The sequence below is a fragment of the Suricata suricatta genome, chromosome 1 (genome assembly GCF_006229205.1).
Source record: "Suricata suricatta isolate VVHF042 chromosome 1, meerkat_22Aug2017_6uvM2_HiC, whole genome shotgun sequence".
Taxonomy (NCBI): Eukaryota; Metazoa; Chordata; class Mammalia; order Carnivora; family Herpestidae; genus Suricata; species Suricata suricatta.
Window position 1 is genome coordinate 166,466,763 of NC_043700.1, and position 20,100 is coordinate 166,486,862.

General features: G+C 33.5%; 1 long non-coding RNA gene across 2 annotated transcripts in view; it reads left to right on the forward strand.

The window, feature by feature from the left end:
- The window catches only part of LOC115285769, a 63,437-nt gene that overhangs the window by 23,844 nt on the left and 19,493 nt on the right, over positions 1-20,100 (forward strand). For both annotated transcript variants that reach the window (XR_003905688.1, XR_003905689.1), the window contains exon 4: positions 1,520-1,559. This is a non-coding gene — a long non-coding RNA (uncharacterized LOC115285769). The remainder of the gene's footprint in view (positions 1-1,519; positions 1,560-20,100) is intronic.

Sequence of the window (20,100 nt, forward strand, 5' to 3'; positions counted from 1 at the left end):
AAAAAATCTTTCTGGAAATAAAATTTGCATCAAAATTCTTGAATTTTTCATATAACTTGGTCAGTAATTCCATATTTTAAGATTTATACCAGAGAAATAATCTGCTATGGTACTTATTGAAGTGTTTTATGAAACATGAAATAAGATAAAAAATCAAACTGTTGAAGGAAATATGATATATAGATTTTCATTTCCACATAGTAATGATAATCATGCATTCAATATTTTAAATAACAGGCACATGGTAACTGACAAAAAAAATGAAAGTAAGCAATATGCATGGTAATTATGCAAAGAAAAATGTTAGTAAATGATTGTTATATATGGTGTATTACTGGCCATTTGTTTAAACTTTTTTGGCTATTTTCTAAAGTAAAAAATTTAAATACTATAATATGACATTAAGTAATGTTTAGGCTGTTTTAATAAGACAGTTTGGGTGCACTGAACAAAATAAAATTAACTCACATCTACCCATTATATTTCTAAATAATTGCACAAAAATGTAATTTGTTATTGCTTAAAAGTTGTTGATTAAAAAACACAGAACTTATCTTTACACATTGTATAACACACAAGCTCTGAAATGCAAATTGCCACAAAAAAACTTAAGTTACAGAGTAAAATAAGAGCAAATTTTTGGCAAATAATTATCAATGCCCTGCTAACAATTAAGGAAAGCTGTCAATATCACATGCTTTATGAATGCCTTCATATCCTGCAGGTTGTATAAATTAATATTAGCAAATAGGAGATTTTTGCATGAAACACATGTCTAATTGACCTATCTTGATACATAGAGATCTATATCAGAGGACCATCCTGTTGACTTACACTCTAAGTATAGAAGCTTTTTTTAAATTTTAAAAATTATTTTGTGATTGGTATGAGAAATTCATTTTAAATCAACCCTTCATGTAAGAACATTTAAGCATTATAAAGCAGCAACTCTATTTGGTTTCTAGTTTAGTTGGATTTCTGAAATAACAACATAGAGTATTAATGCAGACTTAAAATTCAGTTTTGACTTTGGTTATTAGGTATATTTTGGGATTGTGTTGACCAGATGGATTATAATACTCATTAAACTGTTAAACAAAAAAACAAGAATATGCCTTCATGATAATGCTTTGTATCATGCCCAACATCTGCATTTCTAATTTGTCTTAATTATGTACATACACAATTTGATCAATGTTTTGCATTTCAAAAATCCTTCCTAATTTAAATGTATCTGATAGTTCATATGAGCAATTATGTAATTAAATGAGACAATCATTGTCTAATTGGCATATTTCAGTTTCCACTGAGATGTGCCAATTAAGTAGAATCCATTGTAGACCATAATATCTCCAACAGAGAATTTACGGACTATCAAGTAAACACAGTGGTTTTGAAGCAGCATATCCCAAAATTCATTTACTAAAATAACTTTCACCAAGTGGGGTGTACTCAAATGCATAAATTGCACTTAGACTAAAACATATATCATCAATGACAGTATTTTGTTCACTTCTAGGTCAACGTTCTCCTGTCTTATACAAGCAAATGTAATGGAGGTAGGCTATCATAGTGATATTTAATACATACATTTGTATTTAATATATCCAGAACACTGTGCTAACTTCTGAAGGTACCTGAAAAGCAATGCAAGGTATTATTTTAACCTTCTATAAAATGTCCAGATTGATGATCCAGTGATGAATCTGTCATCTATTATCTACCTATCATTTATCTACATAATTATCACTATCTATACTTTGTTCTATATATGGCAGTTTAAGATAAACTGTAAGGATGACTTAAAGAGTATACTAGTGATACTGGATTTCAGACAAGATTGCCCTGTTTGGCTTTCTTAAGATAGGTTCATTGACATGTCTATTCAAACAGTGCAAAATATCAAATTTACAAGTATAAAGTCAAGGGCATTGTAATTTAATACAAAATAATTCTAAATACAAGACCAATTAGAACTTAATACAAAATAATTTAATACAAGTATAAAGCCAAGGGTATTTAGAATATAATACTAAAGTCTTACTATTGTAGCAAGAGACAGGATTTTCTTCTTTTTTAAGGCTGAATAATATTCTATTATATGTGTATGTCACATTTTGTGCTGTGATAAGCCAGCCACAAAAAGACAACTGCCATAGGATTTCAGTTATATAAGGCATTTAAATTAATCCAATTCATAGAAACAGAAAGAATGGTGGTCACCAAGGACTGGAGCGAAAGAGTGAAGAAGTGGTGTTGTTTAATGGGTATAGTGTTTCAATTTTGCAAAGTGGAAAATTTCCAAAAATCTGTTTCACAACATGTGAATATATTAATACTGCTGAACTGTATGATTTAAAATGGCTAAGAAGGTAAATTTTATGTTATGTATTTTTTAACACAAAAAATAAATCCAAAAAAGTAAAGGCATACTAACTTATTCTAGACATTTAGGGATTTTAATCTGTTCATCAACAATACTTATTGAGTGCCTCCTATACTGCAGATGCTATGCTAGAATCTGTGTATAGATTGGTTCCTAAAACAGATAGAATGTTTGCTTTCATAAGACTTAAAGTCTAGTATTGTGGAGGGTAAAACTAAATGAAGACTGATAGTACATATTAGGGAGTTTTCATCAAATAAATGAAATCTGGGAAAAAGAAGTAGTTAGCAGAGTAGACAGAATAATACTCCCCCAAAGGTGGCCATTTCCTAATCCCTGGCACCTATGAGTATGGTACCTTATATGACAAAAGGGACCTTGTAGAAATCATTAAATTAAGAGTTTGGAGATGGAGAGATAATTATGGATCATCCTGGTGTGCCCAGTATGATTGTGAGAGTCCTCCTAAGAGATGACACCAAAATCAAATTCAAGGAAGTCCATGTGATACAGAGCAGAGAAAAGGAAGCAGTCAGTGGGCCAAAGTCAGAGAGAAATATTTGAAGATGTTACCCTGTGGCTTTAGAAATGGAGAAGAGCGATGAGCCAAGGAATGCAGACATACCCTATAAACTAGAAAAGATTAAAAAATGAATTTTTCCTTAGAGCCTTCATAAGGAGCTAATCCTGCCAACATCTTGATATTAGCTCTGTGAGACTGATTTGGATTCCTTCTATCCAGAACTATAAGATAATAACTTGCTGTTGTTTTAAGTTACTACACTTTTGGTAATGTAATGTGGCTCATTTAGCTAGGGTCTAAAAACTAATACATTTAGCTAAGGTTTAAAAACTAGTCAGGATTAACTTGTCAAAGAGAGGAACAAAGAAAAGTATCAAGAGACTTTATCCAGACATAATGTCCACTTAAGAGGATGGGAAAAATAAAGGTCACTGTGATGTGAGGAAAGATAAAGGAATATGTAGATAGAAGAATTAGAGGGGGAGGAAGTGGCCATATAACAAAGGGTCTGCAGGGCAAGTTCTTGATCTGGAAAGCTGTGGATGCATCTTGAACAGGAGACTATGGAATGGGACATGATCAAATTTGTGGTTTGAAAATACTTTTCTAACTTTAGGATGGAGAATGATCTATGTGTGTGAGTAACTTGGGAAGGTACTTCAAGTCTAAAGAACTATCCAGACATGGGAGGTAGGGAGTGGAGATGCTTTAGATCTGCAGCTTACAAACTGTTGCAGAAATTCAGGCAAGGAATGACAGCAGCTGGTGTGAGTGAAAATTCTGAAAGTGTACAGAGACTGGCATATCCAGGAGGTGTTTGGAAGTTAAAATTCATGTATGCCACCATGTGGGGCTTTGACTGTGTAGAGTACATTTCCCGCAGAAATTTTACATGATACACATCAGAGAAAGGTTTCAAACAGATTGTATGGATAAAATTAATGGTTTCTGGGGGTTGGAGAGTATTAAGTGGCACCAACAGAAATAAAGGGAAGGAAAGAAGGAAAGGGGATAGGAGGGAGGGAGGAAGGGAGAGAGACAGAGAGACAGAGACAGACAGAAACAGAGAAAGACAAAGAGGGAGACAAACTTGGGAGATAGGTCATTCTGGATCCTGAATCCAGAGGTCCCTCAGACAAATTCTGGGGACTTCTCCTATTTTGCTCAGGTAAACCAAAAATGTTCCTTTTATATTTACTTTCATTTTTTGGCTGGTTTCCACAACTAGCTCTTGAAAACACTACAGCAATGTAGACTCAAGATAAAATCTCCAAATGTAAATGGTTTCAGGTTAACAAGCTCAATAGACAGAAACCATCATCTACTGGCTGCTGGCATTTTGTGTAAGCTTTGGCTAAACTGTAACCTCGTAGAGGGAAAGTTCTGACCCTTTACTTAAAGAGTTAAGGGGAAAACAGTACTGCCTCTCTGGAGGGATTGATATGTCTGCACACCTAGCTAACTTCTGAGTTCCTGAAACCAGACATATTTTACAAGTTCAGTTGATTCACAATAATTAATGTAATTTCATTGCATTTTTAAATCCAAGTTTTAGGTGTTCTCTCCATTAATATATTCAAGACTACTGGATGTCAAATACCTAGAATTTTTTCAGTCAGCAATTAGATAATGCTGTGAGCTTAAATAGACTTCTCTTAGGCTCTTATGGGTCTAATATGAGGGCCAATGGTAAGAACAATAGGCAGTGGGCCTATTTCATGACTCTAATAGAAACTCTTGGAAGCCATATCACTTGACAATCATAGCGATTCCCAGTAATATGAATAAATTCTCAAATATACAGCGTTTATTTTATTAAAAAATTAATTCCAAGGCCCTAATCCCAATATTAACCACAGATAAATGTTGTTATATATTCTATATATTGTACCATAATGTCTATTACATTACTTTACTAAAGAGAGTTCAGACATGTATGCTGGTATACAAGCTGCCTTTCATTAAAGTATATGTCTGAAATATTTTCTATTCATTATAATTATCCTAGTGTATCTCTCTATATTTTTTGTACTAATTTACAGATTACTATGCTAACTGTTGAAAAAATAGACAACCGTAGTGCTTTTCTAGCACAGGAAGGAGAGTGTCAGTCTCACAATATGAAAAAAGAGAAACTCTTGATTATCAAGGTTCCACTATAGATATGAGTGCTGTTAGCATTTAGTATGCTTCCTTCTCAACATGTCAACACATGTGCATGAATGTTATATTGCACACATGCATTAAAAATTAGGATCATCTCCCATGTAGCATTTTGTACTTTTTTCACTCAGCATTACAGCCTAAATATATTTTTATGCTGATACAGCTTCATTTCTATGGACAATATTCTATTTTATAATATGATATAGTTTATTAAATTAGCTGCCTATCATCAGCCATTTAAGTTGCTGTAACGTTTGTGTAACAGTGCTGTAACAAACATCTGGGTACCTAGTATCTTTGGGCTTCTATTTCCATAAGCATAAATTCTGGATCAAATTTTGGGAGAAATTATGTTTGGCTTTGATTTCAAATTTTATGTTGAAATCAGTTATGGTCTCTTCCTTTCTTCTCTTATTACAGCATTTTGTTTAGAGGATTTTATAGAGCTTTACTTAATTGTCTTTTTCTCATTATAATATCCAAATGACTCTTAAAAGTTATATCTTCATCTGATGCTGATGTCAACATTGAAAGCAACATTTAAAGAGTATTAGACACCACAGTGTCATTTAAATGTCACTAGTTTCTGTTTTGTTTTGTTTTTAACATTAGTGTCAAAGAAATAATGTTGCCTTAAAAATGTTTCCTAACTGTACATTTGTCCCAAATATATGCATAGAAATGCATTTCAGTAGAATCAGTTGAGCCATCAGCCATCTAATTCAATAACTTCAACCACAGAACAATCCCTATTTTTTTTACTTTGATTAAGATATACTATTTATATATATTTTTCACATGCTCCAAGTATAAGATCATAATATATATATTGCTACATTATATATAGCATACTTACCTGTACATATGACTGCTCAGAATAAGGACTGTATTTTCCAACCCCTTTCTCAGGACACAATCCGTCACAAGTTTAAATTGTGACAAGAAGATTGTCAGTGGAAACTGTATCTGCAACCTCTAGGACATATCTTAGCAAGAGTGTACCTTTCTTCCTTCTGTTTTGTCTTCTTGTCAATATCAATAAGAATTTTAGTTACTGGAGCTAGGAGAGCCATTTTGAACCACTTCTGGATGGGGACTCATATAAGGGCAAGTGACATAGAAAGAATGTGAGTCTCTGACACTGTTGAGCCACACACAAGCTCTGGACTATTTAACTGGGCTTTTACATAGAAGAGAAATGAACATCTGCCTTGGGGTTCTGTCACTCACCGTTTAAATTAAACACATCCACATGTAAGGAAAATACAAAACACTTATTTTTAAAACTTTAATTAGTCAAGGATTTTTATCGTTTAAAAAAGGCATATATATGTTTGTAAAGTATACATATGTATATATATACATATACATATATGTGTATACCTCTTGAAAGTTATACATATACATGTACTATGTGTGCATATGATTTTATTACTTGAAATAAAAATATAGGAAAAATAACTGCAATTTCCCACATAATTTATATTTTAAATAAAATTAGATATAATGCATTGTAAAATGCTAACATCAGTGTAACTTTATTTTTTTAAATAATTTTTTTAATTTTTTATTTATTTTTTGATACAGAGAGAGACAGAGCATAGAGGGGGAGGAGCAGAGAGAGAAGGAGACACAGAACCGGAAGCAGGCTCCAGGCTCTGAGCTGGCTGTCAGCACAGAGCCTGACGCGGGGCTCGAACCCACGAATGTGAGTTCTGACCTGAGCCGAAGTCGGAGGCTTAACCGACTGAGCCACCCAGGTGCCCCTCAGTGTAACTTTAAAGAAAGTTATTTTTAATCAATACAGTTGCCATTTTAATAGTATAAACTGGTGTATAAAGGTGACTAATTTCCAAGAATTACATAGTTTTCTGTAGATGTTAGGTTTTATTTTCATTTTTAGACAATGAAAATACTCTGGTGCTATCACATTCTTTATGTAGAGGTAATATTCAAAAGATTAAATAAAATAAAAAATATAGACTTAAGGCTTCCAAACTTTAAAATTCCTCTTGAGTTTCTAAAGGGTGCTTTTAAGAACTGACTTGGGAGATGCTGCAGAAACCTTTTGAAACATAAACATTCAGTCTTGTTCTATTTTCTGAGGCAGAAATCTTGCTATAAAAGAATTTCAAATTTACCCCAGTGGACATGTTAGTGAATGTAGAATAAAGCCTTTTCCTATCTGCTACTGTTTACTTTGTTATTGCCTATTAAAAATCATTCACCGCTATAATTTCTGTGAATGAGACACCATCTCTGTGCTATTAGAAAACTTCCAAGGGCATCTCTATATAATTACAATGGAACTTTGCTAAGGTTTCGGCTTCCTGCAAAGTTAAATCTACTAATTCACTCATTCAGTTGAAGGAGAATAATAATGAACCCAGCTAGAAAGTTAGGATTCTATAAATTTGCAGAAGAATGAAGTTCTGCCCTTAGTGATTAAATCATTGTTTATTTCTAAAGTAGTGTTTAGCCACAATGTGGCTATTCTTTCCTGCCTTGTGATCAGTGGTTCAGAATGTCTGTTGCCAGACTCCTTCACTGGCCACCCTCAACTCCAATAAGACAAATGTACTTGTCAGACTTTGAGCCTTCTTGCTTAGAGATGAATTAAGCTCAACCGTTAGTTCAAGGTAAAAAGTTTTAAATGTCATTGTTACCCTGACCTTCAGATACCAAAATTCTATCTTAGGCTCTAGGCTTTTAATTTCTTAGCATTCTCTTCTTAGTTCTTTGTTTCTATTTTTGTTTGTTTTTCTCAAATAAACCTTTACATGTGTCCCTCCTGACAATCTCTCTTTTCCTTACCTGGATTCTGTGATTTTTTCATTCTGATTTACCTGAGTTATCATGAATCATGGTTCTTTCAACCATTCCCCGATTTTGGTCTTTCCTTACTGAGCACTACTACTCAGGTTCTAATGTTAAACACAAGGATACTTTAGGCATTCTTATTTTTCTTTTAAGTGGGGAAGAATTTAGACATATACATTCTTTTTTAAAAATTTTTTTAAACGTTTATTTATTTTTAAGAGAGAGTCAGAGATACAGCATGAGTGGGGGAAGGGTGGAGAGAAAGGGAGACAGAATCTGAAGCAGGCTCCAGTCTCTGAGCTGTCAGCAAAGAGCACAATGTGGGACTCAAACTCACAGACCATGAGATCATGACCTGAGCTGAAGTCTGATGCTCAACCTATTGAGCTACCCAGGCGCCCTGAGACATATAAATTCTGACTCTTAGTTCTATACTTTTATTGCTTTCCGAATTGCTTCAGAAACTGTTTTTTTTTAGTATATTCTCAAAAATAACTAAGAAATGTTCTCTAATCTGAAAACTACAAGAATGGGTTAATCTGAAAGGACAGAGATTCTCTTGTCCCTGAGGAAAGGCAGAAAAGTGTAGATTATTTTAGTAAAAAGATTGTGCTTATATAATAACATACCAATGCACAAAAAAACAGAATGGTTAAAACTTTAAAAGATTGATCATACTCCATGTTGTTAAGGATATGCAGCAATTAGAAGTTCCATTCAATTCTCTTGGTAGTGTCTCCATTGATTTGGAGCATTTTTGAGCTATGCATACTAAAGACGGCTAAGCTTACACATAGCATATGTCTCAGAAAATCCACACTTAGTATATACTAAATAATTATATACAGATATATTCACCAAAATGCATGCTTAAGAAAGCTCATAGAAGAAATACTAGTAATGTCCCCATACTGAGAAACACCCCAAATACCCAACAATAGCATTCTGGTACATTTATACAATAGAAGAATACACAACATAAAAATTAATGAAATAGTATTATAACACAAAAGGATAATGAATGTCACAAATATAATATTGAGAGAGACAAGCCAGATATTAAAGATTGAATATCTGTATTATAATATAGGCATTATAAAATCATGATAGTTTCTCTCTGAGGAGGAAGAGAAGTTGATGGCTGGGAAAAGGACAAAGAGTAGCTTATTGGATTTGGTGATGCTTGATTTCCAGATCTTGGTGAGGATTCATGGTTGTGTTGACTTCACAGCCAACATGTACACTTGTGATTATGAATTTTTCTGTATTACATTTTATTTTTACAAAGTTATTTTTAAGTTTATTTATTTTAATGAGAGGGGGGAAAAAAGCATGAGCAAGGGAGGGAGAGAAAAAGGGACATAATTGGAAGCAGGCTCCAGGATCTGAGTTGTCAGTGCAGAACCTGATGCAGGGCTTGAACCCACGAACTGTTAGATGATGACCTGAGTCAAAGTCTGATGCTTAACCAGTTGAGCCCCCAGGCATACCTACTTCTACAAAATTTAAAGAAAAATCATTATTAAATGACTTACTCATATTTAAATGTGTCTTAATGTATAGATTTAAACTCTGCCACAAATCTTCAGGTATAATTATCATTAATCATTGAATAAGGCACGGGTTTTTCCAGAAACATTTTCTTGATGAGTTTTGATACTTGGAGTACTGTTATGCCTGCTAAGTCAGAGAACTTGGGCTATTTACATCTACATAGTTGAGAGCAATGGAGAGGTTGTAGAAACTCACCCTCCCAAAATGCAGAATTAAATTCATAGCCTCTATGAAGAAATATAACTTCTCTATTCATACCTCATAAACCATCAACTAGAGCACACAATACATTATTTCTGAAGTGTAGCTTATGCTCTTCTGGCTGTCTAAGCAATCAGGGGATATTATTGAGTACCTACCATATTTAAGTCACTTTACACATTTTCAGGAATTACACGTAGTAAGACATAATGACTCTTAAGTGGTGTAGAGGAAACTAAAAGTAGAATAATATCTTCTTTGATATATGTAGTTTGTAAATAATTTCCTTCTTGGTTTTGAGCAGGTTTATAACTGATAAAAGGGAGGCTACATTTACATAGCAAGAATAAAGGAAGACACAACAATCAGATACATATTAAAATTATGATTAAATATATTTTTTATTAATAAGTTCCAATTACATTCAATGACTAATTGGTAGTATGAGACATCTAAAATAAATAATTCAATTCATTTAATGAAGTTTTTCTTTAATGATTGTGGGACAACTGACACCTGGCCATATATCTAAAATCTTAGTGCCAGTGTTTAAAAAAGTATCTATGTATTTCTATGCAGTGTGTATATTGAAACGATGCAACTAATGGCAAAGTTGGTTTAAATATTTTTTAAATAACAGTACTAATAACAGTACTGATATGCCCTTATGGATGTATTTTTCACATTGTATTCTGAGAGCTTTCACAAATCATTAAAATACTTTGTATTTTATACTAAGGCCTCAGAGGAACATCTGCTTACTTAAACTTTTCTTTACTATAGAAACATTCTAGCCATAAAAAGAAAAGTTGGACAATAAAGGTCATATATGAAAAACCCACAGATAATATTAACCTCAATGTGAAAAAACTCAGAGCTTTTTTTCTATGGTCAGGAACAAGAAAGGGGTGTCCACTCTAACCACTGTTATTTAACGTAGTACTGAAAGTCCTAGCCTCAGCAATCTGACAACAAAAAGAAATAAAAGGCATCCAAATCAGCAAGGAAGAAGTTAAACTTTCACAATTTACACATGACATGATACTCTGTATAGAAAACCCAAAGACTTCACCAAAAAATTGCTAGAAGTGATACATGAATTCAGTAAAGTAGCAAGATACAAAATAAATATTCCAAAATCTTCTGCATTTCTATACATCAACACTGAAGTAGCAGAAAGAGAAATCAAGGAATCAATCTCATTTAGAATTACACCAAAACCATAAGATATCTAAGAATAAATCAAAACAAAGAGATAAAAAAATCTGTACTCTGAAAACAATAAAACACTGAATAAAGAAATTGAGGATGACACAAAAAATGGAAAAACATTCCATGCTCATAAGTTGGAAGAATGGATATTATAAAATGTTTATAATACCCATAGAAATCTACACATTTAATGTGATTTCTATCAAAATATCACCAGCATTTTTCACAGGATTAGAACAATCTTAAAATTTATATAGAATCACAAAAAACTCCAAATAGCCAAAGGAATCTTTTTTTTAAAATTAACAGTTTATTGTCAAATTTGTTTCCATATAACACCCGGTCCTCTTCCCCACAAGTGCCCTCCTCCATTACCACCACCTCCCTTCTCCCTCCCCCTCCTCCTTCAACCCTCAGTTCCTTTTCAGTATTACATAGTCTCTCAGGTTTTGCGTCCCTCTTGAAAAAGGAAACCGAAGCTGGAGGCATCCCAATTTCAGGCTTCAAATAATATTACAAGACTGTAGAGATCAAGACAATGTGGTACTGGCACAAAAACAGACACATATATCAGTGGAACAGACTAGAAAACCCAGAAATTTACATATAATCAATTAATCTTTGACAAAGCAGAAAGAATATCCGATGAAAAAGATACACTCTTTTCAACAAATGGTGTTGGGAAAACTGGACAGTTTACACTATACATAAAAATAAAATCAAAATGGATTAAAGACTTGAATTCAGACATGAAAATACAAAAATCCTAGAGGAAACACAGGGAATAACTTCATTGACATTGGCTGTAGCAACTTTCTTACTAGAAATATCTGGTAAGGCAAGGGAAACAAAAGCAAAAATTAACACTTGAGACTTCATTAATGATAGTAATATTAATAACAATAATAATAAAAGTGTCTTCACAGGGAAAGCAAAGAAAAACAATAAAACTAAAAGGCAACATTTGAATGGGAAAAGATATTTGAAAATGACATATCTGATAAAGGGTTAATAACCAAAATCTATAAAGAACTTGAAAGAACTTTCTGTGGGCAGAACACATAGATAGATATTTTTCCAAAAAAGACATACTGATGGCCAACAGGCACATGAAAATATATTCAACATCACTCATCATCACAAAAATAAAAATCAGAATTACAATAAAATATCACTTCATACAAGTCAGAATGTAAAATTAACATAGGAAACAACCAATGTTGGTGGGAATGCAAATTGGTGCAGCCACTCTGGAAAACAGTATGGAGGTTCCTAAAAAAGTTAAAAAAAGAATTACCCTATAATCCAGAATTTAAATTGCACAGCTAAGAATTTAACCAAAGGATACAAAAGTAGTGATTCAAAGGACAAGATATGCTTCAATGTTAATAGCAGCATTATCAACAATAGCCAAATTATAGAAAGAGACTAAATGTCCATCAACTGATGAATGGATAAAAAAAAGGTGATATGTATATTACTCAGCCATAAAAAAGAAAGAAATTTTCACATTTCCAATGACATGAATGGAGCTAGAAAGTATTATGCTAAGCAAAATAATTCAAAGAAAGACAAATACCATATGAATTCATTCATTTGTGGATTTTAAGAGACAAAACAAATGAACCTACAAGAAAAAAGGATGGGCAAATTAGGAAACAGACTCTTAACTATAGAAAACAAACTGAGACTTATCAGGGGTCGGGGGAGGGATGAGTTGAATGGTGATGGGTACTAAGGTGTGCACAGTAATGAGCACCAGTTGTACAAAAGTGTTGAATCATGAAATTCTACACCTGACACTAATAGTACACTGTTATGTTAACTAACCATAATTTTAAAACTTGGGATAAAAAATGCAGTGCTGGGCATTCTATATAGAACACGAGAAGTCTAAAGTGGGTAATCACTATTCTTTAATGTTTCCATAAGGGAATGTGAGCCCTACAGTAATAAATAAACTTTCAAGAGGAATTAGAAATCTGTATTTGATATGCAGCACTCTGATGAAAAAGTAGGCTAATAATTAAAACCAGGTAAAATAAGAAATGCAAACACAAAGCCCTTATGAGTCAAACAAAATGCATCTATGAAAAAGTTATTATACTAGAATTAATGTAAACTTCCAAAGTAACGCTAAAGTTTTCTTAAAAATGTATAATCTAGACAATGAAATAATTAGTGACCATTTTCTGAGACGGTTGGTAATAGAGTCCAAACCTGAATAGAAAACCTCCAATTTAGAGAAGTTGACTTTCCAGATAATATTTTTAAGGATTGTGGATACACTTCAGCTTTTAGCAAAGAAAAATCCAAGAGGAATAATTTGGAGACCTCATTGGAAATAAGTAGAGTGGTTGTGGTCACAAACTGAATGAATAAGACAAAGTTCATTCTGAGGGTCTTCTCTCTTGGCAGGATGTTCACAATGAAGCAAATGGGGAGTGTCAGGGCATGGATCAGCATGGAATGTCACAAAAAAGGAGACCACTGCTAGAAGGAGATAGATTAACATATGAAAATGATTAGCAGGCATAAAATGAGGCAAATGAAACTCTACAGTTTCTTCTGTTTGCACAATTCACTCCATTTTTCTACCTCTTATGTTACTTGTTCTAGTGTTACAAATACTCCAAGCCCTACATCTTCTTAATGTAATAGTGTCACATCCTCAGTTCAACATTTTTTCACTCTACTCAGGTTATTTACAGGTATTTATATTATTATTTTGAATTCAGGAGTTCCAAGTTGATAGATGTTACAGCCTGAGTTTTGTGCTCTGCCAGTAAAGGCACAAAGGTCATGCCAGCCAGAGTCTGAGAAGGAAGTAACACATTCTTCACTGTGATGAGTAATGTCAGAACCATGATAGTGCATATGTAGCAAGTGAGGGCACAACTCACAGAGGTGATTGGAAGGCAGAGATCTTTTCTCAGTAACATGAGAGCTGGAGATGTTCCAAGGTATTTGAGGTCAGAAATCTATCAGCAAGTTAGCAGAGATCCAAGGGAGTACTCTTTTGTCATGACAGTCCCTTGGTGTTAAAAGGACAGGTGTTGTCTTCTCAGGAGGGAAGCAGTATCATTTAGTTTGGGATGTATCATTCAGTTTGGGAAGAAGTTCTGGGAGCTCCTAGTTTGCTCAGTTGCTTAAGTGTCCGACTTCAGCTCAGGTCACGATCTTGTGGTTCATGGGTTTGAGCCCCATGTCTGGCTCTGTGCCGACAGAGACAGCTCAGAGCCTGGAACCTGCTTCAGATTCTGTGCCTCCCTCTCTCTCCGAACCTCCCCTACTCAAGCTCTGTTTCTCTCTGTCTCAATAATAAATAAACATAAAAAGATTAAAAACAGAAGTTCTATGCTTTTCTACTTGGGGAAAAATACACTGTAGGGACGTTTGTATTTTATTATGTTTTCTGGACATTTTATTTTAACAAATGAGCAATTTTTCTTTTCAAACTTATAATCAATTATATTTTAAGCTTATAAAGAAGCTATGTAAAGGTGGCAGATATTACATATTGAGCTAATTTCCTCCAAAACATGGTTGAATGATGAGGATCACATCAAGTAAGTATATAAATGGGTAAAATAAATATAATTTTTAAAACACTGTCTAATAAACTACACTGATAAATGTTCAGCTTTAAAACAATAAATAAATCAATGGCAAAAATTGGCTGTGTATTTATAAAGGAAATGATGTCACAAGATGTAAAAGAATATCTATACCGCATGGAGGCATGCATGGCAGGCATATCCCATGGAGGCATTGTTTTGACAAAGTCTATCTGCTGTGGACTCTTCTAGAAATTTTGTCTTTTTTTTTTTATTAACTTCATACTTTTTGTGTAATTTCAGTTTCTCCTTTTCACTTTCCTCTTTCTCTCCACCTAGAAAATACATACCTTGTCCTTTAAAAAACAAATGAACACACAAACAAGAAAATCCCTGGACCTGTATCTTCCTTACTATCCGATTTCCTTTCCCACTTCCAGGTAAAGAACAGTCTATACCCAACGTCAGCACACTTTTTTTTCAGTGCAGAGCCAGAGAGTAAAATTTTTAGGATTTGCAGCACACACACTGGTGTCAAAACCATTCAACCTTCTGCTGTGAAAGAAAGCAAGTGCAGACAGTATGCAAATATACAAACTTGGTTTTGTTCCATTAACACTTATTTACAAAACTAAGTGGTGGCCTGGTTTGATACATAGGCTCTAGTTTGGCAATCCCTGGTCTATGTAATCACTCAATTCACTTCCTTCTCTCAGCATACACATCCACATACTTCACTGCATTTTCCCACCAGTTGCAGCTATATCTGCTTTTTGTAAGCCAAATGAAGCATGAGTGGTTCTTTAAAACCAGACCCTCCACCTCACTGTAAATTCCTGACTTGGACTTTCTCAAAGACATTCATCTGAAAATTGTCACTGGCTAGGTGAAACCAGCTCCCACTGACATTCCAGATCACCTTTACCAAGTTTTACTTTTTTCTATTTTCAATGTTCTTTGAATAGAATTGAATTCTTCATGTCACATTAACTTTTCATCCTACTGCAATCTGAATTTGGTCTTCCTGTCTCCTTGAAAATATAATCCCTAGGGTCGTTTTTAAACTGCCATCTTTCAGATCTCAATTTAAATGTCATTTACTCAGAAAAGACGGTCTTCACTTTCAAGTATAAATTAGGGAACTCCTGTTATTTGCTGTCCCCTCCCCTCATTTTCGACTTAGCACTCATCATGATTTACAGTAATGCTTTTCTCTTTTATGGTTTTCTTCCTCACTAGACTGTAATCTCCATGATGAGAAAGAGCGTATCTGTTTTGTTCACCTGTGTTCATTGTGCTTAACACATAGTAGATCTTCAGTGTATATTTACTGAAGGAGTAACTGTCAAATTCCAAGAATATTATTAGGTCTTAATTTTCTGCTTCATTTGACACCTTTGCTCACTCCTTCTTTTAGAGACCCTCTACTTCCTTTGTTTATAACATATTGTAAAAGTTTTTCTGACGAGTTCTTCTTTGCTACCTGTGCTACTGTTTGGCCGGCCTCTTACATTTCTGTTTTACAGAATGTCATTCAAATAGCCAACTGTTTTTTTATTCTATCATTTCCTTACGTGATCTCAACTAAATCCATGCCATGATCTAATAACTATGTTCTAATATTTGGCAAATTTTTATCTCCCCCCTAGATCGTTTTTATGATTATAAAACTCTCTCTTCCTTTCTGGAACCCTAAAATTAAACTGAAACTCTGAATTCAAGTCTTCCGTATACAGTATCTCTCTTGTTTCAGACTTTATAGAATTTGTCAACCCTGTGATCCACCAGTTTTTCATCGAATAAACCTTCCTTTTATTGTTGTCTGTCTCTTAATCTTCTCTACCAGTTTTTCTGCTTTTATGTCCTAAATATTATTCAGCCTCTTTAGTACTTAAGATGAATATCCTAGTTTAGAGTACCATTCTTCCTCACCTAACCTACCTCAACAATCTGCCGATTAGTCTTCCTACCTGAAATCTTCTCTGAAATAAAATCTGATATAAGAGTTTCTGCTTTAGTACTCAATGAGTTAAATATTTATTTAACTATTAACTATGGATAATGGATATTTTTCTCCGTGTTTTAGTTTCAGTGCTCTCAACATTATCATTGGGTAAAATATTACCTGCTTCATGTGTTTATGGTTATGAATATATAATAAGCATTATATGAAGAACCTTGTTCATAATAAGTAATTGATCATTATCTGTTAAGTGAATGATTTGTGGATATTTCCATCTATTGAATGCTTTTTGAAAACATAGGAAACAATACACAAAAAATTAATAATTTTTTCTAAAGATTCAGATAAGCCATGCTTGAGGCAAATCCAATTTTAAATTAGCCTTGTGAAAACACAATAACTTAGATGTCAGAAGACTAGTTTCCTGTCTACAGTTGCTCACTTACTAAATTACAAGTTGGAGAGTTGAGTTAGTACTTATGCTTATTTAATCTTTTAAAAATTACTTATATAATAGGGATATAATAATTTGGTGGTTATAATTAATTAATTACAATTGTTTTAATAAAACCTTTGTAGCCACAATCATTTTTCTGTTGATCAACTGCGAAAATTGGTTGTGGTAATGAACAAAGATAGCATCTGCGTTTAATAGATAAAAGCTAATTTTTATGATCAGCCCATCCTTGATTTAAATCCTAAGTTTCCTCTTTTCCTAGGTTATTGTGGCTAGTTATATAACCTCCCTGAAACTCGGTTTCCTTCATCTGCTGAATGAAATCATGGTGACATTTAAATGAGAAAATTATTGTAAACCTACTCTGAAATAGTATGATGTTGAAAAATATAAGCATTATTAATTTTGATCAGCAGTCTAGGTTTTAAATTTTGGGGTGTGGTCAGAACATAAAATATAATTAGTTTAAATTAGAAAAATAAATGATGAACTGAATACAACAGTATTATCATTTCACTCAGTTTGATTTTTCCACACCTTAGAATTATAGCAAATTAATGTGATTGTTCTTTGTGTGCATACCTCCCAGTAAGTTAGCAAATTAAAAGGCAACACACATACACTGCTAATGAATTGCATGAACAAAATATATAAAGGTTTTGTACATTTCCAATATAGATTAAAGATAAACATTAAGCAGTTGCAACATTAAGGAAAAACGTTCATTAAATGACTATAAGAAAGTCAAAAATAGAAGGTAAGAAATACTTAAGGAAATGATAGGCAACAGTTTATTCAAGTCCACCCATTCTTAGTCATCCAATTTCTTGGTAGATGGTTTATCCTTTTTTTTACATAACCTCTGTTTTACCTTAGCTGTTTTGCTGACATGATCACCCCTTCATATTTAGCATTTGCTTCTGGAAGAAGAAAACAAACAAACAAACAAACAAAAAAACAAAAAATGTATCTCTTGACATCTCTTTTGATTTTATTAAAAACAATCATGTGTTGATGTTTGGCTAATACTCTGCATAGAAATAAAAATCAAGAGAAGCAGACTTGTTTTTTATATGTTAAAGTTATTTATGTTTTTTTATTGTTTGTTTATTTAGAGAGAGAGAGAGAATGATCAGGGGAAGGACAGAGAGAGAGGAAGAGAGAGAATCCTAAGCAGGCTCTGCACTGTCAGCACAGAGCCTGATGCCAGGCTCCATCTCATGATCAAGAATTGGACACTTAGCTAACTGAACCACCCAGGTGTACCATATGTTATTTATGTTTTAATATTCTTTAGAAAATTTATTTATGTTGCTTTAATTATCCATTATTGCAACAACCAAATTTCCATGGTCGTCTGCTTTATTTTCTGTTCCAATTAATTTCACGTATCTCGATACTTGAACCTGAACCTAATATCCAATTGTAAATTAGCAATATATTTCACATTTATATGTTTTAATTTTTCACCCTTGGTTTTTAGTTTTATTTACCTATCTTTCTAGACAATTTTCAGAGTTAGCTAATACTGTTTGGAAGAGCAAGAAACAACTACAATATATGTTATTTTAAGGAATGTTAATGTAAACATAATGATTTGGTGGCTATCACCTATTCACTTTGTTGGGGCCCAGTAGGCCAAAAAACCTCCCGCATAGCAATCATTGACGGCACTGCGTCCGGGGCGCAGGAGAACTGTTTGGGAAGTTGCAGAACAAGTCGAAAGACTGTAAAACCACATTTGGCCTCCTGGGCTGCACATGTGGCTTCTGTCTAACCTGTCTATGATTTTCTCATTGCTTTGCAAAAGCAAAAAGGCATATACTTTTAAGTTTTGAATCAACTTGGGTCAGTTAGCGACACCAGCTTTCCCTTACATTATTTTTTCCCAGCTCATTGCCTGCTGTTGGGGGCAAACACAATCCTCTGTCTAAAATTAACTTTTGGTATAATAAGTGTCTTGCCCAGACATAACTGCTAAACGGCCTTGAAGAAAAGAAAATTCTTTGAGAGACAGATTCCCTCATTCCTGTTTTTTTTTTTTTACTTCTGTTCTCACGGGTTTTCTCTCTTCTGTGATAAAAAATGATAATTCCCAGAACATGTTTTTACTTTTATAAGGACCATAAACTATGTAATCATTAAAGAAAAAAAATGTGTAATCCCCTATGGCATAACAGACACGGACTTTCTTAGTAAAGTGTGGCTTTACCACCATTCATGTTGTCTGTCTTCTTTCTTATAGATATTGTGTCGATACCAACCCCCTACTCAGGGACCTTTCGACTGAAGTGCATGGGCTGGTCCCCCACATCACCTTCAGCAAATTTTTCTGTTAGAGGTCGCCTTACTGTCTAATTCAACTCAAACAACAGATTGTGTGCTGGGAAGATATGGCATAGGTATCAGCAAAACTAGGTTCCATTCCTGGCTCTGAAAATTGGTAGAACCACAAGAAACTTTAAAACTTCAAGATGTAACTTTCTTTTTCAATGAAATAATCATATATATTAACTAAAATAGCCTTCTAACTTTAAAATTTTACTATACTTGTTTCATTTCCACAAATTTAAAATTATGAATCAGCACAATTTTCCAATAGCAGTTTGCTTTAGGTACTGAATGGCAAAGGCATTATTTCAGATGCTCATGAGATACGGTTTTCTATCATATTGAAAACTTGAAATACACAGCTAAAATTGTGATGGAACTCTTTAAAACAGCAAAAGAAAAGCAGTTCTTCTCAGAATAAATATCTCCAAAGATTCAGAAGAGTTAACTTCGGCTAAAATAAGTCTCTGCTGCAACAGGATGTAAAGGTCTTCTTAGAAGTGTAAACATATGTTGCGGTAATCCATTTAAAATTATATGTTTAAAAATTTTAAGATCTTCAGTAATGACTACCACTTTTTCGGTAGAAGTAAACAACATCAGTCTTAAATTTTATACCTATATGTTCCATTTATCAACTTTTTATGATACAAAACCCAGAGAGGAAAGATAATCAGTGTAATGTATAGGAAACAATGAATGTTAGAAAGTATAATTTTAATATTAGTGGAAAATACAATTTTAATACTATAAGAGCTATGCTCTGAAAGTATAGTCGTTACCTTTTTTGTCCCTTTTTTTCTTTATATATACATAGTATAACACACACACACACACACACACACACACACACACACACACCATGCATTGGAGTTTATATGGAAATGGCTTTTTTTCCCCACTATTTTCAAGGTTATGGCTGAGGCAGCA